The 24,884-nt window shown below is 45.5% G+C and overlaps 1 protein-coding gene and 1 pseudogene across 2 annotated transcripts in view; one reads left to right on the forward strand and one right to left on the reverse strand.

The window, feature by feature from the left end:
* Nucleotides 1-24,884, forward strand: part of LOC124619434 (calbindin-32) — a 747,279-nt gene that overhangs the window by 246,285 nt on the left and 476,110 nt on the right. The gene's annotated exons all lie outside the window — the stretch shown is intronic.
* LOC124620495 lies at nt 8,746-8,863 on the reverse strand (annotated as a pseudogene).

Here is a 24,884-nt window from a genome sequence, read left to right on the forward strand (position 1 = left end):
GTGTGCAGAAGACTGATGGAACTTCACAGATGCTGAAAACACACTTCACTATTTCAAATTAATGTTTAGAAACCCATCATACACTCCTGGAAATGGAAAAAAGAACACATTGACACCGGTGTGTCAGACCCACCATACTTGCTCCGGACACTGCGAGAGGGCTGTACAAGCAATGATCACACGCACGGCACAGCGGACACACCAGGAACCGCGGTGTTGGCCGTCGAATGGCGCTAGCTGCGCAGCATTTGTGCACCGCCGCCGTCAGTGTCAGCCAGTTTGCCGTGGCATACGGAGCTCCATCGCAGTCTTTAACACTGGTAGCATGCCGCGACAGCGTGGACGTGAACCGTATGTGCAGTTGACGGACTTTGAGCGAGGGCGTATAGTGGGCATGCGGGAGGCCGGGTGGACGTACCGCCGAATTGCTCAACACGTGGGGCGTGAGGTCTCCACAGTACATCGATGTTGTCGCCAGTGGTCGGCGGAAGGTGCACGTGCCCGTCAACATGGGACCGGACCGCAGCGACGCACGGATGCACGCCAAGACCGTAGGATCCTAAGCAGTGCCGTAGGGGACCGCACCGCCACTTCCCAGCAAATTAGGGACACTGTTGCTCCTGGGGTATCGGCGAGGACCATTCGCAACCGTCTCCATGAAGCTGGGCTACGGTCCCGCACACCGTTAGGCCGTCTTCCGCTCACGCCCCAACATCGTGCAGCCCGCCTCCAGTGGTGTCGCGACAGGCGTGAATGGAGGGACGAATGGAGACGTGTCGTCTTCAGCGATGAGAGTCGCTTCTGCCTTGGTGCCAATGATGGTCGTATGCGTGTTTGGCGCCGTGCATGTGAGCGCCACAATCAGGACTGCATACGACCGAGGCACACAGGGCCAACACCCGGCATCATGGTGTGGGGAGCGATCTCCTACACTGGCCGTACACCACTGGTGATCGTCGAGGGGACACTGAATAGTGCACGGTACATCCAAACCGTCATCGAACCCATCGTTCTACCATTCCTAGACCGGCAAGGGAACTTGCTGTTCCAACAGGACAATGCACGTCCGCATGTATCCCGTGCCACCCAACGTGCTCTAGAAGGTGTAAGTCAACTACCCTGGCCAGCAAGATCTCCGGATCTGTCCCCCATTGAGCATGTTTGGGACTGGATGAAGCGTCGTCTCACGCGGTCTGCACGTCCAGCACGAACGCTGGTCCAACTGAGGCGCCAGGTGGAAATGGCATGGCAAGCCGTTCCACAGGACTACATCCAGCATCTCTACGATCGTCTCCATGGGAGAATAGCAGCCTGCATTGCTGCGAAAGGTGGATATACACCGTACTAGTGCCGACATTGTGCATGCTCTGTTGCCTGTGTCTATGTGCCTGTGGTTCTGTCAGTGTGATCATGTGATGTATCTGACCCCAGGAATGTGTCAATGAAGTTTCCCCTTCCTGGGACAATGAATTCACGGTGTTCTTATTTCAATTTCCAGGAGTGTAGAAGTTTCTTATATGACGAAATACTGTACTGATTATTGGAGAGAGAGATACTTTTACGGCTGGAAACATTAGAAATAAATTTTAAAAACATTCAAAGACCGACGCAGAAATGCTATGGAGCGACCAACTCATCTCTGCTTTTTCATCGCTTCCTGAATGCTGCCGAAATAATTAAAGTAAAACTTGTCAAACATGTTTAAATTCCATCTGACCACCTACCAACCAAACCAGAAGATTTATCAACCACTGTAAACGTAATGATTTTATACTGAAGTGCATATACATCTATAACCGATAAGTGACCTTGTGGTCAGCGGCGGAGGGTGTTCCTGGTACCGCTGTCTGATCCTTCCTTGTTCTATTCACGAATGGCGCAAAGGAAGATTGATTATAGATGAACCTCTGTATCAGCTCTAATTTCTCGGATTTTCTCGTTGCGGTCTCTTCGCGTAAAGTAAGTGGAAGGAAGTAATATGTTTCCCTACTCTCCTCATAACGTACTGTCACGAAATTTCATTAGTAAATCTCTCTTGTGGCTCATGCCATTTCAGTTTGTGGAAAATGTCCGCAATGCTCTAGAGTTGAGTAAACGACTCCGTGACGAGTCGCAACGCTATTTGTTGGATTTTCTCTCTCTCTCTCCCTCCCTCTCTCTCTCTCTCTCTCTCTCTCTCTCTCTCTCTCTCTCTCTCTCACACACACACACACACACACACACACACACACATCCTCTTTCTCTCTCTCTATCTCTTTTCTAGTTTTCCTACACGGAAAGGACCCCAAACTGATAAGCGATATTCATGAATCGATCCAACTAGTGTTTTGGAAGCCACTTCTTTCGTGTACGAATTACATCTCCGTGAGATCATTCCTATGCATCTTAGCATATCTTTCGCTTTTCCTTGTATTTGTTTCATGTGGCCATACCACTTTACGTCGCTTTGGACGGTTATTCCAGTGTCTTAAACGATAGCTATAGTTTCCAATGACAAGTGTACAATTAGCGTAAATACAGTTAGCCGTTAAGAATGTAACCAGACAAACTGCTCAAAATGTTTGATATACGAAATTAATTTCTGGGAATTGTCCGACCGAATTACCTTTAACAACTATAAAGCAACCACGGGCTCTACGGTCTCACAGATGAAAGTAAAACTTGTTCCCTCTCTGCCCCTCGCCTACACGCACTGTGCTGGTATATAATTTGTGGTAAAACCAACAACCTGAAATATTGTGGAAATCACTGAAACAACTTGGCCCTCTACTGAATAGTAGTCATTATTGTATAATAACCTGTAGTCTGTTTAATCCTCTGTTAATTTTATTTAGTGATAAACACTATCATATAATTTAAGTATTTTGTGGTATACTGTAAGATCTTGATGCATCTCGGATCCATTGTACGTGATTTCTCTGGTCATTGTACACTAGAAAACGCGAACAACGTCTTTGAAAGGATAGCGCTACAAATGGGCATGCAACACGAAACTTAGGACCTGTGCAACAAAAAATTGTCAACATAGCCATAATGTCTATTCTTGTTCAGTTGAAAGTTGAATGTTCACATTACTGAAAACAATTAAGTTCCGAAAACATTGTCGAATTCATCCTGCGCAATGGGACGTGGTATTCCTTGACAGTTCCAACCACATGACCAGCTGCTTCATAAGAAAATCGTGTATCCTTAAGGACAAGTTCAACAACCTCCAAATGTGACAGAATCTTTTCATCATACTTCAACAATCAGCATATGACTCGCTACTTCGTCAGACATAAGAGCCCACAACTGCTATAGCGCAGATGGAGACGTTTCCAGAGCGACCTGCGGAGGGGGGAGGGGGGGGGGCTGCCTTACCTGAAGTGTGTCACGTTTCTTGCACACTTCCCTTGTGAGAGATAGATGTCTTAATCACTTGTTTCAGAGCGATCGGTCACATTTACACTACACGGCTCAGGGAAATTGCATCAGTTTCGCGTTGGCGAACTGAATCACATTTTCTTTTTCTTTGGTTCTATACGTTTAAAATGCATTTCATACATTACTTTCATTCTTGAAACGTAAATTAAAAAGCATGTTTTTTAAACAATAAAAAGAATTTTGCGACTGGGCCAATTTTCATATACTCCTGGATTGTAGCTGACGTTGTGCTGCAAAAGAGGCCTGAACATTGATTCGTCATTTTGCAAGTATTCTTCATAAAGGCTTGTAATATTACTGCCACGAGGCAGCTTTAGCTCTAATACCTAATGATTTTACTCTTGCTGATATGCTACCTTAAAATGAGCGTGGTAAATAAAATTTGTCGTATGAATGAAAGTCAGTAGTTCCTGTTTTATCGCAATCTACAGTCGATAAGCAGCCTTAGAGTCTTTCCTCTCTACTCATAAAATCTCATCAGGCGCCGACTTTACATTCCCATCTGAGGAACTGAAGTTGGAGGACTGATGACAGCACAGTAAAGTAACATTGCCACAACAGTACTACACACACCGATGAAGGAAATATGCAGTATTAGCTGAAATGTTGATACATGATTTCATAAGTACTGAGGTATCTCCAACACAGAAATATTTTATGGTAAAAGTAAAAGATTCAGAGTTGGTGCCTCAAATTGGCTACAAATCGATTTACTTTCTTTAGAGACAATGTTACTGCACAATACAGGCACTTTCGGACACGATATGTGAAAAGTCGTATAACAAACAGGAGTACTAAAAGTTAATTTATAGAATTTTTTCAAAAAATTGTGTCCACGACGTGAATGAGGATTTAAGCTTTGAACTTACGCATAGGACTACGACGCATTGGCGTAACTATGCTGGGGCAACCAGGCAGTGCCCCGTGAGCGCCGACGATTAGAAAACCAAAGAAAAAATTAAAATGGAAGGAAATGTGGGAAACGGTAAAAGCGACGAATGAAGAGGTATTTCGTTATGTTAAAACAATCACAGCTGCGTTTGGAAATCCTTCAGAGATGAATTATGCGAACCATTCACTACTTTACATTAAGACTCGAACAGCAGTAAATTAGGTCCGTAGACTGCAAGTAGGCAGTCGTCAGCAAATATTGAGCCCAAGGGTATCAGGAGTTCATCAGTTCAAGACGAATTTGTGAAATACAGCCCGGAGTCATGAACGTAACGCCTTGGTGTGAATGAAAAATATTACATAATCTAAAAGATAGATACAGGGTACCTATTTTGAAAAGAGTTATCCTGAAGGACTGACCTGTGTAAGCAGATTAATTGCTCCGAAAACCCAAGCTATAAACACATTCATAATATCATACAGAATAAGTATCCTCCCTAATAAAAGTGCATTGCCCTATCAATGCATGTATTCTCAAGGAAACAATCATACACTAAACTGTAAGAACTACTCGTATTTGCAGGATAATATAAAATGGAGCAGGTAAAGCTACAAGGAAACAGAAGGTATTTCTTTACAGGCTAGCAATGAACTCAGCAAAGAAGTCATACAATTGTGGACACTTCCAAATTTTTTTTAACATAAGTAGCAGATAATTTACGTCTGAAAAAGAAATAACGTTCGAAAGCAAGTTCCATAAAGATACACTACTGTTAATTATGAGTTTCATTATGCAGTTTTGCTATACATATCAGATAATTTTACACAAAGAGCTTCCTGACTTAATGACCTTAGAAATAACGGCCGAAATCACCCGGTAAATCAGTCGTGTGCTGAACTGCAAGACGACATTACTTGTACTGCCGCGATTACCAGCGATATATCGTTCGTGTGTGAGGCCTCAATGAACTCGTCGTTTATGGAACTACGCTGTTAGTGGGAATGGCGTAGGCGATCATACACCAATGCCACTTACTGCTATAAATTATTAATCACATTTATCATATTTTATGATACACACCACCAAACACTGATGACTACAACGTTAAGCCTACAGTGTGCTGGGTCGTTTAATCACCAACATTGGCAACGAGAGGAATCAACGTATTACAACATATTAACAGGTCATCATCAAGTGATCTCTCCCGGTTCAGTACATGCGAGGATACAGAGATTTTGCAATTGTAGAAAGACGAGAAAGGTAGGCAAGGCCATTGTACCGCATGATTTACTCAAAATTACTTATCTGAAGCTATGAACCCATTCCACGCAATACCAATACATACAACTGACTTCTTTGATTATAAAGATGTTGCTGAACCATTGTTGTTAATACAGACGTGTCAGATCTCCTAATGCAATATGGTCAAAGAGTTTCATACTCATCCATCTTAAATAGCTAATGAAAATTCCTACTCTGAAGCAAAAGAACGGAAAAGAAGTCGATATAGTCACGTTTATCAGCTACAAAACATAAAAACCTGTGGACGATGTTGCCATTTTTTCCTCAAAATCACATGGAGTCTACTTTACAATAGCTGATCCCAAGAATGGGGTAGAAGGAAAACAAGTCAATATTGACATTTTTTCATGAGTTTTATTCTATTACTCACTTGTAAAAAATTTAACAAATATGAGAAATTTTTCTTACTGACTCCTGCGCTATTAGTCAAAGTTATTGCTGTGTTTCTGTACTTGTTTAATCACAAATAAAACGCAGTGCGTCGGTACTACTGACAATTTGATCAAAAACTTCTCTCTGCCTTGTCTAACGTTGACACTTCGAGACTCGTCGTCGTAATACGCGGGCTATTCGGGAAGTAATGAACGGTAGGTCACGAAATGGAAACCACAGTGAAAATCAAAACTGTTTTATTTGCAACGGTTAGCTACACCTTCCAGCTACTTCTCTACACAGTTGCCGCTCAGACTTAGACATCTGTCGTAGCGTTGTACCAACTTTTTAATTCCCTCGTCGTAGAAGACAGCCGCCAGTGCTTTTCGAGAATTTTCTACTCTGGACTGCAGCTCGTTGTTTGTGTCAAAATATTGTCTTCATAGCCAGTGGTTCATTTGAGCAGAGATGAACCGCAGGGGTAGCCAATTACGGGCTGTATTGTGTGTTATCAAACACTTCCTATCGAAAACGCTGCAGGAGCATCTTCATTGCCCCTGCAGAATGAGGCCCAGGATTTCGTGTAGAACGAACCGCTTGACAGTTATGTTACGTGGATTGCATAGCGTCAGGCGTAATCTTTCGCCAGACACTCATACTTGGCGGGAGACGCTAATTTCTAGCCATCTTTACGTTCTCACTGTGAGCTCAGAACTGAAAAGAGGGAGATGATGCGATCGACGGGCGTTCTAGACACAGTGCTCAACGCATCTGTGCAAAGACTCATCAGATTTTCACTGTATTTTCCATTTCGCGACCCATAGTTCTTTACTTTCCGAATAACCCTCGTATTATAAGGTTTATAATTTAAGCAGCATTGATTTACATGTACATCTACATGATAACTCTGCAATTCACAAGTATGTACCTGGCAGAGGGTTCATCAAACCACTTTCAAGCTATTTCCCACCGCTCCAGTCTCACAAAGGGCGCGGGAAAAACGAGCATTTAAATATTACCGTGCGAGCTCTCATTTCTCTTATTTTATTAAGATAATAATTATTTCTTGCTTAGAATGCCTCCAGCTAAATATTTTCACAAACTAAGGGAGGAAGTTGGTAATTGAAATTTCATAAGATGCTACCGCAACGAAAAACGCCATTGTTTTAATGACCGCCTCCCCAACTTGCTTATCACATCTATGGCACTATCTCCCTTATTTCACGATAATACAAAACGTGATGCTCTTTTCTGAAGTTTTTCAATGTGCTCTTTCAATCGATGCGGATTCAACACCGCACAGCAATACTCCAGAAGAGGGCGGCGAACCATAATTTAACAAGTCTCTTCAGCAGGCCTGTTGCACTTTCTAAGTGTTCTGTCAATAAATCTAAGTCTTTGTTTGATTCATATCTATGCCATCGTTCCAGTTATTCCTAATTATAATCCCTAAGTATTTATTTAAATTTACAGCCTTTAGATTTATGTAGTTTACCATGTATCCGAAATTTAGCGGATTTCTGTTAGAGCTCATGTGGACGACTTCACATTTTTCATTATTTATAGTTAACTGACACTTTTCGCATCATTCATAATTCTTGTGTAAATCATTTTGCATTTGGCTTTATCATCTTCTGACTTTACAAGGCGGTAAATGACAGCATCAGCTGCAAACAATCTAAGATAGCTGCTCAAATTGTCTCCCAAATCTTATATGTAAATCAGGAACTGCAGGGAGCGTATAACGCTTCCTTGGAGAGTGCCAGATATTCCTCCTGTCTTCCTTTATTACTTTCCTTTAGTTACTACGAACTGTGACGTTCTTGAGAGGAAATCAAGAATCCATTGCACAACTGACCAACTGACAAGCAAGCAGTTTGACAAGAAGTTGGTTGTGACGAACGGGGTCTAAAAGCCTTCTGTAAATCTAAAAATATGGAATCGAACTAGCCACAATTATTGGTTAATAAAGGTTCATTTGAATCAAACCACGACCGGTTCCAGATTTCTTGCAAATCTATCTTCAGATGGATGTTACTCGTTCTCTTGTCTCTTGCTGAAACGTCTTTGTTTATTCGCTCTTTGTTTGCTGTATTAACATAAAGAGATTTGTTTTCAGAATTCGACAAAATTTACAAGAGATTTAGTTATTTTGAACTCTGTCAAAAGATTCATGAAATTTTTTTACGGGTAGTGAGAAGTGAAATGAGGTGAAAACTTACGTGCTGTATAATTCTTTAAACCATAGTTGCGGTCGGTTGCTGTTTAAATTGCACTGTCCAGCCCCATTAACGTGACCACCTGCCAAAAAGGACGAATAACCAACTTTTGTGCACTGAAGAGCCAAAGAAACTGGTACATCTGCCCAATATCGTGTAGGGCCCCCGCGAGCACGCAGAAGTTCCGCAACATGACTAGGCGTGGACTCGACTGATGTCTGAAGTAGTGCTGGAGGGAACTGACACCATGAATCCCGCAGGGCTGCCCATAAATCCGCAAGAATACGAAGGGGGTGAATATCTCTTCCGAACAGCAAGTTGCAAGAAATCACAAAGCACTCCGTCATCAGGCCACAAGTGGCTCATCGGGACCATCCAACCGCCGTGTCATCCTCAGGGGAGGATGTCGATAGGAGGGGCGTGTGATCAGCACACTGGTCTCCTGGTCGTTACGATGGTTTTCTTTGACCGGAGCCGCTACAATTCGGTCGAGTAGCTCCTCAATCGGCATCACGAGGCTGGGTGCACCCCGAAAAATGGCAACGGCGCATGGCAGCCCGGATGGTAACCCATCCAAGTGCCGGCCACGCCCGACAGCGCTTAACTTCGGTGATCCGACGGGAACCGGTGTATCCACTGCGGCAAGGCCGTTGCGGCAAGGAATCACAGATATGCTTAATAACATTCATGTCTGGGGCCAGGGGAGCGTTTAACTGAGAAGACTGTTCGTGGAACCACTCTATAGCTATTCTGGACGTGTGTGGCGTCGCATTGTCCTGGTGAAATTTCCCACGTCCGTTGGAATTACAATGGGCATAAATGGGTGCCGGTGATCAGAGAGGATGCTTACGTACGTGTCACCTGTCATAGTCGTATCTGGACATATGAGGGTTCCCGTATCACTCCAACTGCACACGCTTCACACCATTACATAGCCTCCATGCTTGAACAGTCCCCTGCTGACGCGCAATGACAATGGATTCATGAGGTTGTCACCATACCCGTCCACGTTCATACGCCCGATAAAATTTGAAAGAAGACTCCTCTGACTAGGGTGCATGATTCCAGTCATCGACAGTCCAATGTTGGTGTTGACGGGCCTAGGCGAGGCGTAAAGCTTTGTGTCGTGCAGTCATCAAGGGTACACGAGTGGGCCTTCGGCTCCGAAAGCCCATATCCATGATGTTTCATTGAATGGTTCTCACGGTAACACTTGCTGATGACCCAGCATTGAAATCTGCAGCAATTTTCGGAAGGGTTGCACTTTTCTCGCGTTGAACAGTTCTTTTCAGTTGTCGTTGGTCTCATTGTTGCAGGATCTTTTCCCGGCCGTAGCGATGTCGGAGATTTGATGTTTTACCGGATTCCAGATATTCAAGGTACACTCGTGAAATGGTCGTACGCGAAGATCCCTACTTCATCGCTACCTCGGAGATGCTATGTCCCATTGCTCGAGCGCCAACTATAGCACCACGTTGAAACTCAATTACACTTTGATAACCTGCCATTGTGGCGGTAGTAACTGCTCTAACAACTGGGCCAAACACTTGTTGTCTTATATAGGCGTTGCGGACGCAGCGCCGTATTCTGCCTGTTTACACATCTGCATTTGAATATGCATGCCTATAACAGTTTCTTTTGCCCTTCACTGTATTACGGACCACTGCAAAACGTTCCGGAAGAAAGTGCTGAATGCCACTGACAGGAATGTGGAGCCATGCCGTCTCCAGTGCCGTGGCAAACTGCACTAGGTTTCTCGGTTGATGTTTCTTGATGCGAATAGACGATCGAGGTAGACCCTCAGAGTCTCGATTGTATTGTAATCTGGGGAGTTTGGTGGCCAGGGGACAACGGTACAATACGAGCTGTGTGACATATTGCATTGTCCTACTGGTAGATGCCAAAGTGTCTAGGAGGGTACATGTTCCTCAAGGATAGATGCATACTTGCGTTGATCCATTGTGCCTTCCAGAACGACGAGCTCACATTGAGAGTGCCACGAAAACATTCCCCAGACCATAATGTAGGGTGTTGGCTTTCAGACGTTGCACGGCATACACGCCAACGGCCATCTGTGTGATGAAGCATAAAACATGAGTCATCTGAAAAGGATACCTATCGTCACTCAACAGACGTCCAGTTGAGGTATTAGAATGTATGTTCCAGCGTTCGTCGCCGATGAACTGCCGTCAGCATGGGTGCATGAACCAGACGCCTGCTGTGGAATGCCGTTATGCAGAAACTTTTGCTGAATTTGTTGAGGAGCCACTGTTAGTAACCGTTGGTTCACGTAGGCGTTCATTTGGTCAACAGTTCCAATCCGCAGTTGTCGTTCAACCCTGTCATCTGCATGTGTGGTGCATCACAATTGCAGCGGCGCGTGCTTTGGATAGTGCCATTTTGCCATTTTTCCATTTTAACAGTGGCGGCACACGAACAATTTACAAACTTAGCAGTTTAGCAAATGTTTCCACAACTTGCTCCAAAACCAATGTTCACGTCCTTTTGGACCTCAGATGAACTGCTCCGCTTCCGCATAACGATAATTACTACAGTGTTTTCCGTGTCCCTCAAGACACGTTTTATATACCCTCCACTGCTAGTGCTGCCACCTGACGTCTATGGGTGGTTGTTGCACGTTGACGTCAAATATATACGGTGATCACAGTAAAGAGGCTAGACATTTTCTAATCCTTAAAAACTTTCCTGTTGGCTCTTAGAAGCAGTTAGTTTCATCTTATGGCACTTGCTACAACGTTATTCATAAATTACTTATTTTCTAATCCGTCTCACTTTTTACAGTTATGAGATAGGAAGCATAATTCTGTGATAACTCAGTATCTTCTGAACTCTTTGGATACAAATGACTTACGTGTAAGAAACATTACTGTAACATCGTAAATCCAGAAAAATACCTTCTGCATTATCCAAAATGTTTTTGGCGTTTAATAATCGTACTTCAAATTCTGAATCTGTACCCTTTATTAAAGAAACTATATTTAATATGTAAAGGATGTAATAGTGTATTTATTTATGACTGCACATAACTGATTGTAATTATAACAGGGATGTCCAGAAAGTAAGGTCCGATCGGTCGCGAAATGGAAACCACTGGGAACATCCAGTAACACTTTGCACAGATGTGTTGGGCAGTGTCTCTAGTATGCCCGTCGATCGTGTCGCGTCGCTCTTTTCAGTTTTGAGTGAACAGTGAGCACCTAAAGATGCGTAGGGAATAGCGTCTCCCGCCAAGTGTGAGTGTCTGGTTAGAGATTTCGCCTGTTGTCATGCAGCCCACATAACGCAACTGTCGAGCAGTTCCTCCGTCATAGCAATTCTCGGCCGCAGACTGCAGGGGCAATGAAGACGCGCCTGCAGCGTCTCTGATGAGAAGTGCTTGATTACCCAAAATACAATCCGTAATTGGCTTCCCCCTGAGTCTCATCTCTGCTCACAAGAACCGCTGGTTATGAAGACAAATTATTTCCACAGACAACGAGCTGCAGACCAGTGCAGATAACTGGCCGAAAGCACAGGCGGCTGCTTTCTATGACGAGGATATTGGAACGTTGATACAACACTACGACAACACTCGTGGACAACCGTCGTAATTTAAAAATTGTAAATTGCGGGAATAGCAAAGGGAAATTTATTTTACTGTATCAATAACAATGACAAAATGGCAGTAGCTGTTCCGTTGTTTGTCAGTGGGCGGGCGGAAGCAGAACAAGTTGTGTCATGAAAGAGTGCGGAAGTGTTTCTAGGGCGCTCTTGCAGACGCGGTTTGCAACTATGATCGCTCTAGTCTAGGCGCACCTGATTCGTTTACCCTCCACTACTTTGAGCGCGGTAGTAGTGGACAGGTGGAGGAAGCTGCAATTCTAACTATTTCCTGTTTCATAATTATCCGTGGCTCTGGAGACAACTCGTGGTTCTCAAACAGCAGCAGCAACAGCGACAGCTCAGCATTGTCGTCGGCTACATTCTTTGCCGTTCGTGCAGCTGTAACACCCATCGACATTTGTTTCACAAAGTATGACTGACTTGAATAATAATCTCCAATATATAAAATTTTGGGCACGTGTGTTGTCATTGTCCTCAGACATTATTACCAAACAGGCTCCTTTTCCTTTCCACGCAATCACCGAGGGTCGTAAAAATACGAAAATTGATTAACTAGTTACTGCCAGTTTTGTGTGCTTGCTAATGGCCAGTTTCAGCCTAAATTTCCTGCCTCAGTAAATGTTCAGTCTTGTATTGCAAACAGAGGGTTAACTTTTTTGCAGTTTTGGGTATTAACTTCATTCACTTAAAGTAACGTAAAATTTCAATGGCAAAATTAATAACTAAAGATACAAAAGAAATTAAGAATGTACAATTAAATTTATTCTGTATTTAGCTTAGCGAGTGACTTCTTTTGGTTTGTATGTATTTGATTGTTTTTATATTAAAAGAAAAATCAATTGCTCATTTGCTTAAAATAAATTCCATTAAGTCTTTCAGTAGCCCGCCCGGTTAGCTGAGCGGTCTAACGCACGGCTTTCCAGAGTGGGAAGGAGCGCCTGGTCCCCGGCACGAATCCGCCCAGCGGACTTGTGTCGAGGTCCGGTGAGCCGGCCAGTCTGTGGATGGTTTTTAGGCGGTTTTCCATCTGCCTCGGCGAATCCGGCCTGGTTCCCCTTATTCCGCCTCAGCGACGCTATGTCGGCGATTGCTCCGCTAACAAGTTCTCGACGTACGCGTACACCACCATTACTCTACCACGCAAACACAGGGGTCACACTCGTCTGGTGTGAGACGTTCCCTGGGGGGTCCACCGGGGGCCGAACCGCACAATAACACTGGGTTCGGTGTGAGGCGGCGGAGGGGTGAAGTGGACTGCGGTAGTCGTCGTGGGGGTGTGGACCACTGCGGCTGCGGCGGGAACGTAGCCTCTCTGCCGTTTCTAGGTCCCCGGTTAACATACAATACAATACAATACAAGTCTTTCAGTAATTAAAAGTAAATTGCTTGCCTTTCTTTAAATTTTGCATTACGTTACAGTGAGATTACTGAAATTCATTTTTACATAACGAAGTTTTAGTTAGCGCTAGTCATTTATGTAACCAGTAACTTCATTTACCTTAACTTTCATAATTCAACATTTCAGAATAAATAACTACAAACTCAGCGCTTTCTGATGCATTTATTTTCTCTGAAACTCTTGTGTTGTGGAAAAATGTGACAACATTCCGTTGTAAATTTCTTTGCCATAACCTTTCTTAAGATTCTGGAGACTCATTGCCCTAGTGGGCTAGCGACCGTTAATTATCCCTTTTTAGCTAATCAGTATTTTTTTTGTATAGTCAGTATTTTTGTATTAAAATATTACGTGGTACCCTTTTCCCCCTGTGTGGTTTGTGAGCGATTGCACTAAATTTCCACCCATTCCAACATTATCGTCAGTATTTAGATTAGGTTTAGAATAGATTCATCCTTCAGAACTGTCTGCCGGCCACTGTGGCCGAGCGGTTCTGGGCGCTTCAGTCCGGAACCGCGCAGCTGCTGCGGTCGTAGGTTCGAATCGTGCCTTGGGCATGGATGTGTGTGATGTCCTTAGGTTTTAATAGTTCTATGTCTAGGAGACTGATGACCTCAGATGTCAAGTCCCATAGTGGTTAGAACCATTAAGAACCATATGAATCAGAAGGGTCTGTTGTTCACTTTCGTCCTATTAATCGGTATTATTTTCCTTCTGTAAGGATGGCCTACTCACTGTAAAATTTCGTTAGGCATACGCGATCACTTTCAGTTATATCGCAATTCAGCAGGCCGATTAGGAAGGGGGAGGTTTTTGGTTGTTTATTTGATTCTCCCGACAAACGGGATGTTCACACTCTTCAGTTCTTTTATTCTGTTTTGTCTTCCTGCCGTCCCCGCATTTGACCCGAGCTACTGTCGTGATGCTGAGGTACCCGCCGCAGTGCGCCGCTCCGAGATTGGTCCGCCTCTCCCTGGCCCTGCCTTTATCTGGCCGGACGCAGACACACCGCTTCCTCCGAGCTGCCAAAATATTTGGCCGGCTCGGCGCCGCTGTTTCGTGTCGGGTCGATCCGCGCGGCGAGCGGCTCACGTGTGGCGGTCCGTAATCCCAGGCCAGCAGTTTCCCAGCATTCCGCGCGCGGCCCTCTAGTCCCGGCCCGCTTAGCGGCTCTACTTAATAACCGAGAGAGGCCCACGCACGCAAGCTGACGAACTCGCCGCAAGTTCCGCAGGCCCTTCATCTCCCTCACTGTTTTATGAGCTTCTGTGGCCGCTCTGAAATGTAGAACAACGGCTTGCCTCTCATCAACCAGAGCCACTCTGCCATCAGCTCTATCATCATCGTAGTCATTTTCACCTAGTGGGATAGCGCTGTGTTTAACCCGCTTAGCTTGTAGTCAGTGGAGCTCCTACTAACTATACAAGAGAATACCCACAATGTTACTCGGACGAATATCCTCCATACTTTAAAACTCTTTATTACACCTCTCCTCCTCTACACCAGCGTTACTTTGTTTACCGATACACTAAAAGTAGCTCACCTGATATTACACTACTGGCCATTAAAATTGCTAAACCACGTAGATGACGTGCTACAGACGCGAAATTTAACCGACAGGAAGAAGGTGCTGTGATATGCAAATGATTAGCTTTTCAGAGCATTCACGCAAGGTTGGCGCCGGTGGCGACACCTACAACGTGCTGACATGAGGAAAGTTTCCAACCCATTTCTCATACACAAACAGCAGTTGACCGGCGTTACCTGGTGAAACGTTATTGTGATGCCTCGTGTAAGGAGGAGGAATGCGTACCATCACGTTTCCGACTTTGATAAAGGTTGGATTGTAGCTTATCGCGATTGCGGTCTATCGTATCGCGACGTTGGTCGAGATCCAATGACTGTTAGCAGAATATGGAATCGGTGTGTTCAGGAGGGTAATACGGAACGCCATCCCAACGACCTCATATCACTAGCACTCGAGATGACAGGCATCTTATCCGCATGGCTGTAACGGATCGTGTAGCCACGTCTCGATCCATGAGTCAACAGATTGGGACGTTTGAAAGACAACAACCATATGCACGAACAGTTCGACGACGATTGCAGCAGCATGGACTATCAGCTCGGAGACCATGGCTGCGGTTACCCTTGACGCTGCATCACAGACAGGAGCGCCTGCGGTGGTGTGCTCAACGACGAATGGCAAAACGTCATTTTTTCTGATGAATCCAGGTTCTGTTTACAGCATCATGATGGTCGCAGCCGTCCCTGGCGACATCGCGGTGAACGCACATTCGAAGCTTATATTCGTCATCGCCATACTGGCGTATCACCCGGCGTGATGGTATGGGGTGCAATTGGTATACGACTCGGTCACCTCTTGTTCGTATTGACGCCACTTTGAACAGTGGACATTACATTTCAGATGTGTTACGACCCGTAGCTCTACCCTTCATTCAATCCCTGCGAAACACCACATTTCAGCAGGATAATGGGTGACCGCATGTTGCAGGTCCAGTACGGGCCTTTCTGGATACAGAAAATGTTCGACTGCTGCCCTGGCCGGCACGTTCTCCAGATCTCTAACCAATTGAAAACGTCTGGTCAATGGTGACCGAGCAACTGGCTCGTCACAATACGCCAGTCACTACTCTTAATGAACAGTGGATCGTGTTGAAACTGCATGGGCAGCTGTAGCTATACACGCCATCCAAGCTCTGTTTGACTCAATGCCCAGGAGTATCAAGGCCATTATTACAGCCAGAGGTCGTTGTTCTGGGTACTGATTTCTCAGGATCTATGCACCCAAATTGGGTGAAAATGTAATCACATGTCAGTTCCAGTATAATATATTTGTCCAATGAATACTCGTTTATCATGTGCATTTCTTCTTGGTGTAGCAATTTTAATGGCCAGTAGTGTATACTCGTATTAGTCATCCACTTAAATGAGCACACTGGTCTCTTTGGAGTGTGCAGCATACCGTTGCGGAACCAAACCTCCATAAGAAATTCTCAGTTTAGTCACAGGTCCGTAGAAAGCGATATAGGTGATGTACAATACAAATGGTCATCGCTCTCCAATCCATACTGCGTAAGTTAATCCTGTTCAGGATTACCTCAATGAATCAGTGAGTAGCATTTCCTCCTACCAGTTTCCTGTAAATCTCTCGCTCATGTCGCTCAAAGAAGTTCTCTTAACATAGTGGGTTGTTTAGAACAGAGACAACCACGCTGTTCCAAAATTCGCGCTTGCAGCGTGTGTAGGCCGAGGCTAGGAATGTCTCGCCTTTGCTCGGCCCTTCTCAGAAGTACCCGGAACAACGCGACAATTCACTGAGTATTGCGGTATGCTTTTTTAGGTCGGAACCACTCTATTCAGTTCGGCCGAATGGTGCTGTCAGCGTTGTTTACTCGTCGGTATTTGTTCGTGGTATAAACGATGTTCACAGATCCAGACGCTGTTTGCAGAAAAACAGGCAATCTAACAGTCTATAAAAGAAGTAATAAAATGAGCTCTAACATGGAAATTAAGCGTTTCCGCACACGTGTCCACATAACATCTTTTCTTTATTTGTGTGTGAGGAATGTTTCCTGAAAGTTTGGCCGTACCTTTTTGTAACACTCTGTGTATAGGCCTATAGTCAAGTGGCATGCCTAGAACCATTTTACTAAGGAAAAGGGCTGCAGGAACGAGAGTTAGAAGATAAACTTGGTCCGTAGTAGACCTTAATGTGATTTTTAATTTATCGTGCGATTAGCTAATTTCGACTACTTGTCATTTTCAAGCACCTGTAAAACCAACACGGAAACGCACTACGCCGGCTGCACACATCGCCATGTATAAATAATGCTTTACACACCTCACATTAAGATAAAACATTACTGTAAAAAATTCTTTGAACCGCATGGTACCATTTGGTTGTAAGTATTTGCTGGACTTCTTGTAACTAATATTTAACGAGAGTAAAAATGCCCCTAGCGGAGAACAATAGTGACAAATATATTAGCGTTTATTTTAAAAGACTCAGACTGAAAATGGGAGTACCAGCAGCCTCATTCTAACTTCCTCAGCGCCATTAAAAATGTTGCCAAACATTTGCTATACAAACATATTCGCACTTCTTTGCGCTCCGACAGCACTTTTCCGCTGGTTCCCTTCCGCTGCATCAGGGTGTGTAATTCAAACGAAAAGAAATCTGTTGGTCAACAAAATTTAGATAGTTTACTTATTTGAAATTAAATCACGCAAATTAATTTTACGTCTCATACCGGATTCTACGTGCAAAAAGATATTGCCTGTGTTTCAGTACTGCAACATGGAGTCCCCAGATGATAACGGAGACACTTTAGAGCCTATTTCTCCACGTTACGTCACTTTATTACCTACGTTTTCGCCTCTCATCGAATTTTAAGTGCGTATTTTACGTGTACAGCTAGGATATCTTTGAACTTCTAAATATCGGAGCCGGATAAAGATACCAAGAAAATTTTCAAAGCTGTTCGCGCCGGGACTCTTAGGAGCATACGTTAAAAATTTCAGCCACTTTCTGTGCATAGCCGTCTTGGAATCCTAGATTGGATTTTGGTTCGCTGTTGACAGAGAAAATATAGTAAAACAACCATTTCTGTGCGGCTTTTGGAGGTTCCGCCCATGATCTAATGGTGACTCCACAAGTCCCACCAAACCCATCGTACACGTCAAACGCAAAAAGAACCAATCGTATTGTTCCATTTGCCTAAGCAGGAGGAACCGTGTAATATCCGTGTTTTGACCTTATATTGTAGGATAGTGACACTAAGATGATCCTTCTGTTGGGTATGCTAATGATCCCTAGCTGAAGTGCTATCCAAAATAATTGACTTTACCTATTTGTCACCAACAGAACCCGAGGTGTGAGCAAGGGAAAACTCCGTTTTTACAAGTAGCGTTTTAAAACATATTAGATACCCATGACGTCTCTTACTTCTGGACAATCAGAGGCCAAGACCCGCAACGCTGCCATCCAACATGGTGCTACAATCCTCCAATGAAACGTGGAGACACGGTCTCCACGAGAGTAGCCACGTCTTGTTGATAGCTCGTGACCGTGACACAACATTACGGCTTCCGAGAGGCCAATTAGCCAAACTGTATAAAATATGTGTGCTTCCCCTACGTATACAGGATGGAGAAAAATTGAGTAACGAAATTTAAAACCTGGAGAGCTGATGCTATTAGGAACCAAAATTACTAATGTTGTGTAGGTCGACAAAGCCCAATTTTTAAACTACGGAAACTTGGCGCCACGCGCTTCGATTGGCCGTGGGATTGCCCCGTCGCCGGATCCTCTGGACAACGAATGACCACGAATGCTTTGCCTGCCGGAGATCGCGATGTATGCAAGGCGGCCCGCACCCTCGGTGGTAGCGTGCCAGCCTTCCACTTTGAGTGCCTGGGGGCGAAAACGCCGGTCTCCCGACGCATCGATTGTACACTCCTGGAAATGGAAAAAAGAACACATTGACACCGGTGTGTCAGACCCACCATACTTGCTCCGGACACTGCGAGAGGGTTGTACAAGCAATGATCACACGCACGGCACAGCGGACACACCAGGAACCGCGGTGTTGGCCGTCGAATGGCGCTAGCTGCGCAGCATTTGTGCACCGCCGCCGTCAGTGTCAGCCAGTTTGCCGTGGCATACGGAGCTCCATCGCAGTCTTTAACACTGGTAGCATGCCGCGACAGCGTGGACGTGAACCGTATGTGCAGTTGATGGACTTTGAGCGAGGGCGTATAGTGGGCATGCGGGAGGCCGGGCGGACGTACCGCCGAATTGCTTAACACGTGGGGCGTGAGGTCTCCACAGTACATCGATGTTGTCGCCAGTGGTCGGCGGAAGGTGCACGTGCCCGTCGACCTGGGACCGGACCATAGCGACGCACGGATGCACGCCAAGACCATAGGATCCTACGCAGTGCCGTAGGGGACCGCACCGCCACTTCCCAGCAAATTAGGGACACTGTTGCTCCTGGGGTATCGGCGAGGACCATTCGCAACCGTCTCCATGAAGCTGGGCTACGGTCCCGCACACCGTTAGGCCGTCTTCCGCTCACGCCCCAACATCGTGCAGCCCGCCTCCAGTGGTGTCGCGACAGGCGTGAATGGAGGGACGAATGGAGACGTGTCGTCTTCAGCGATGAGAGTCGCTTCTGCCTTGGTGCCAATGATGGTCGTATGCGTGTTTGGCGCCGTGCAGGTGAGCGCCACAATCAGGACTGCATACGACCGAGGCACACAGGGCCAACACCCGGCATCATGGTGTGGGGAGCGATCTCTTACACTAGCCGTACACCACTGGTGATCGTCGAGGGGACACTGAATAGTGCACGGTACATCCAAACCGTCATCGAACCCATCGTTCTACCATTCCTAGACCGGCAAGGGAACTTGCTGTTCCAACAGGACAATGCACGTCCGCATGTATCCCGTGCCACCCAACGTGCTCTAGAAGGTGTAAGTCAACTACCCTGGCCAGCAAGATCTCCGGATCTGTCCTCCATTGAGCATGTTTGGGACTGGATGAAGCGTCGTCTCACGCGGTCTGCACGTCCAGCACGAACGCTGGTCCAACTGAGGCGCCAGGTGGAAATGGCATGGCAAGCCGTTCCACAGGACTACATCCAGCATCTAAACGATCGTCTCCATGGGAGAATAGCAGCCTGCATTGCTGCGAAAGGTGGATATACACTGTACTAGTGCCGACATTGTGCATGCTCTGTTGCCTGTGTCTATGTGCCTGTGGTTCTGTCAGTGTGATCATGTGATGTATCTGACTCCAGGAATGTGTCAATAAAGTTTCCCCTTCCTGGGACAATGAATTCACGGTGTTCTTATTTCAATTTCCAGGAGTGTAGTTTCATATAAGACGTACCAGGAGCAAACCCGTCAACAGCTGTTAGTCCACGTACATAAAGTCTTTCACAAATTGTGTCGGCCCTGAAAAAGGGAATTTTTTGTAGCTAGGACATTACTTACTTAAAGCAGGTGCTCGAACTGGTGACCCTTGACGCAAGTCAAGATTGGCAAGTCGAACGGTTTTTTTCCAAACTCTTTGAAAAGATTACTGGCATTGCCCTGAGGTGACTGGCGGTATGTTGAATGCGATCCATTAATTCCTCTTCGTTTCTAGATCGTTCGTGGCCTGGCGGCTGAACTAGAACGTTGAAGAATCCCCACAGGAAAAAGTCCAGTGGCGCGAGGTCGGGTGATCGCGGGGGCCATGTCCAACAAGTACCTCTGCCAATTATCCGACCGTCGGAGAGGTCATTTAAATATCCGCGCACAGCGCGCCTGTCATGCTGCAACCACATGCGTAGCTGTATGTCCAGGGGAACATCTTCCAGCAAGCCACATAGAGTTTCTGGCAAAAAGTGAAGGTAATTTGCCCGGTAAGTCGAGGAGGTAGACGGACCGGCCTAATCAGATGGTCACCCACAATGCCTGCCCAAATGTTGAGCGAAAATCGTTCCTAATGACCGTGGACGTACGTGACGTGAGGATTTCCCCTTGACCAGTAATGAACGTTTCGAGTGTTGTAAACGACATCCCAATGGAAGGTGCAATCGTCGGTAAACAACACAAGTCGGGATTTCGTGCAACACGTCGTAGAAACCACCGGCAAAACCCTAGCCTGTGTTCATAGTTCGCCACAGTATTTTGGTGGAAACTAAACCGACCAGACCAACCGACTCAAATGGCTCTGAGCACTATGCGACTTAACTTCTAAGGTCATCAGTCACCTAGAACTTAGAACTAATTATACCTAACCAACCTAAGGACATCACACACATCCATGTCCGAGGCAGCATTCGAACCTGCGACCGTAGCGGTTTCTCGGTTCCAGATTAGAACCGGACGGCCACTCCGGCCGGCCAGACTAACCGTTGAGTGACCTCCATGTAGTGTCCAACCACTCGAGTACTTGTCGTAGTGGCTTTCTCGAAGCGCTCGAGAACAGTCTCTTCAAATACAGCATGCCGCCCTATTCGAGGCCTTCCAGCGTCACCATGATACCCCGCCAATGAGCTTGCTTTACCAAGTAGCCGGTGAATTGCTGTAAACGTTTGAGGGCGTGGGTGGCGTCTTGCTAGATACCGTTCCTCGTACAACCATCGAGTTTCATGCCCATTACCGTCGGCTAGTCCATAAACAAAAACCAAATTTCGTTGTTCTTCAAACGAATACTGTGCCTCCATTCGTACTGTATGAGTAAATCGGAGGTGACTTGTGTGTGCTGCGAAGCGAAGCTTGCCTCTGACGTGAGGTGGAGACAAACAGCAAGACCTATTCGACATGTGTGCGTATCACGTTGGGGCAGTGACGGGGCAAGGGACGTTTGTAAGAGTGAATCGACAACCATAGCGCTACCCGTCAACCGATGAACCGCAACAGGGCAATCCCATGGCCAATGGGAGCGCGTGGCGCCACGTTTCTATAGTAAAAAAAAATGGTACGTTGTCGACCTACGCAACATTAGTAACTTTGGTTCCTACTGACATCAGCTATCTATCGTTAAAAATTCGTGACACAATTTTTCTTCACCCTGTACATTCCCAAGAAGGATTCTACTTTTTACTTGCGCACAAATGCATGATGCAATGAATCACTATTGCGCCGTATGGCCGTCCTTTATCTACGCCTGCGCGGTAAACAGTTTCTCACTCGCTACAACTGTATTCTGCGGCGCTGCTTAAGGGGACGATTTTCTTCGTCCAGCGGCAGTGTCCCAATAAAGCGTGGACATGTACAACGTCAGGCACACTTCGCAAAATTCCTGTTAGCTCACCTCGTGCTTCTAAAGAATATCGCGCATCGTCGTACTTCAGTTGATGATTATCTGTAAAACTCTTAGAGGAATGTGCAGGTCTACTTCCCACTAATGAGTAAGAGTATTCCTTTAAGGGATCTCATGAATTTATTCCATGACTGCAATGCTTAACGGCAACATCTTTCACAATAGAATTACCGTTACCTCCTGCTACCTGGAAGACGCAAAGTACAATATATTCACGAATATAAATGCCTCATTTGCCATTATGGCCGTAACACGAGCCTCCGAATTGCTTCGATGTCTTCCTTCAGTCCGACTTGGTGGGGATCCAAAACATTACAGCAGTTCTCAACAACGGGTCGCACTAGTCTTGTACATGCGATCTCCTTTACAGATGAACCAGACTTTTTTCAACTTTGCCCAATAAACTGAAGGCGACTATCCGCCTTCCGTACTACTGTCGTTATATGCTCCATCTATCTCATATCGCTGTGCAACGTTACGCCTGGATACTGTATTTATTCGATGTGACTGTGTAAAACGGCACACTACTACTGCTGCATTCGAATATTAAAGTTTGTTTTCCCACTCATCTGTATCCACTTATATTTTTCTGCACTTGTAGCTGGCTGCAATTCATCATACCAATTAGACCTTATTTTTTAGTCACATAGTATCCTCCTACAGTCACTACGACCACACATTCCCCTACATCACAATATCACCATCAAAGAGAAAAGATTGCTGGCAGATCATTTATGCAGAGAAGAAAATAACAGCCGAACTATCGCACTTCCTTGGGACACTCCTGACAATACCTTTGTCTCTCACTAATACCCGCTGTCGAGGGCAACGTACTAGGTTCATTTTGAAAGTCTTAGAGCCACTCACGTATCTGAAAACTTATTCCTTATGCTCTTACCTTCCTTAACTGTCTGCAGCTGGGTACCATGTCGAACGATTTTCGGAAATCTAGGAGTAACCTCCCTATTGTGCTTCATCCATAGATCGCTGCCTATCGTGTGAGAAAAGAGCAAGCTGAGTTTCGCAGGAACGATGATTTCTGCATCGTACTGATTCGTGAACAGAAACGTTTCCGTCAGAATGAAATTTATCATATTCGAACTGTGAATATGTTCCAGAATTCTGCAGCAAATAGATATTAAGGATATTGGTCTGTAATTTGAAGGTCCGCTCTTTTACCCTTCTTATAGAAAGGAGTCACCTGTGCTTTTTCCCACTCGCTTCAGATTTTGCTCTGGGCGAAGATTCGCGGTAAACAAAAACTAAGTGATCAAGTTTTCCATTAAGGGAACGATTGTTAGTCTTGCGAAATATTTAATGTGCTCCACCATATAAGCGAAACGTGTGCATTGGGGATGCTTGGCTTATAATCATAATTTAATTACTTTTCTACAAAGCAACTGAAAATACGCTACTGGCCATTAAAACTGGTACACCAAGAAGAAATGCAAATGATAAACGGGTATTCATTGGGCAAATATATTATACTACAACTAACATGTGATTACATTTTCACCCAATTTGGGTGCATAGATCCTGAGAAATCAGTACCCAGAACAACTACCTCTGGCCGTAATAACGGCCTTGATACGCCTGGGCATTGAGTCAAACAGAGCTTGGATGGCGTGTACAGGTACAGCTGCCCATGCAGCTTCAACACGATACCACAGTTCATCAAGAGTAGTGACTGGCGTATTGTAACGAGCCAGTTGCTCGACCACCATTGACCGGACGTTTTCAGTTGGTGAGAGATCCGGAAAATGTGTTGGCCAGGGCAGCAGTCGAACATTTTCTGTATCCAGAAAGGCCCGTACAGGACCTGCAACATGCGGTCGTGCATTATCCTGCTGAAATAAAGGGTTTCGCAGGCATCGAATGAAGGGTAGAGCCACGTGTCGTAACACATCTGAAATGTAACGTCCACTGTTCAAAGTGCCGTCAATGCGAACAAGAGGTGACCGAGACGTGTAACCAATGGCACCCCATACCATCACGCCGGGTGACATGCCAGTATGGCGATGACGAATACACGCTTCCAATGTGCGTTCACCGCGATGTCGCCAAACACGGATGCGACCATCATGATGTTGTAAACAGAACCTAGATTCATCCGAAAAAAATGACGTTTTGCCATTCGTGCACCCAGGTTCGTCGTTGAGTACACCATCGCAGGCGCTCCTGTCCGTGATGCAGCGTCAAGGGTAGTCACATCCATGGTCCCGAGCTGATAGTCCATGCTGCTGCAAACGTCGCCGAACTGTTCGTGCAGATGGTTGTTGTCTTGCAGACGTCCCGATCTGTTGAATCGGGGATCGAGACGTGGCTGCACGATCCACTACAGCCATGAGGATAAGATGCCTGTCATCTCGACTGCTAGTGATACGAGGCCGTTGGGATGCAGCACGGCGTTCCGTATTATCCTCCAGAACTCACCGATTTCATATTCTGCTAACAGTCATTGGATCTCGACCAACGCGAGCAGCCATGTCACGATACGGTAAACCTCAATCGCGATAGGCTACAATCCAACCTTTATCAAAGTCGGAAACGTGATGGTACGCATTTCTCCTCCTTACGCGAAGCATCACAACAACGTTTTACCAGGCAACGCCGGTCAACTGCTGTTTGTGTATGAGAAATCGGTTGGTAACTTTCCTCATGTCAGCACGTTGTAGGTGTCGCCACCGGCGCCAATCTTGTGTGAATGCTCTGGAAAGCTAATCATTTGCATATCACAGCTTCTTCTTCCTGTCGGTTAAATTTCGCGTCTGTAGCACGTCATCTTCGTGGTGTAGCAATTTCAATGTCCAGTAG

This window comes from Schistocerca americana, chromosome 6 (genome assembly GCF_021461395.2).
Source record: "Schistocerca americana isolate TAMUIC-IGC-003095 chromosome 6, iqSchAmer2.1, whole genome shotgun sequence".
Taxonomy (NCBI): domain Eukaryota; kingdom Metazoa; phylum Arthropoda; class Insecta; order Orthoptera; family Acrididae; genus Schistocerca; species Schistocerca americana.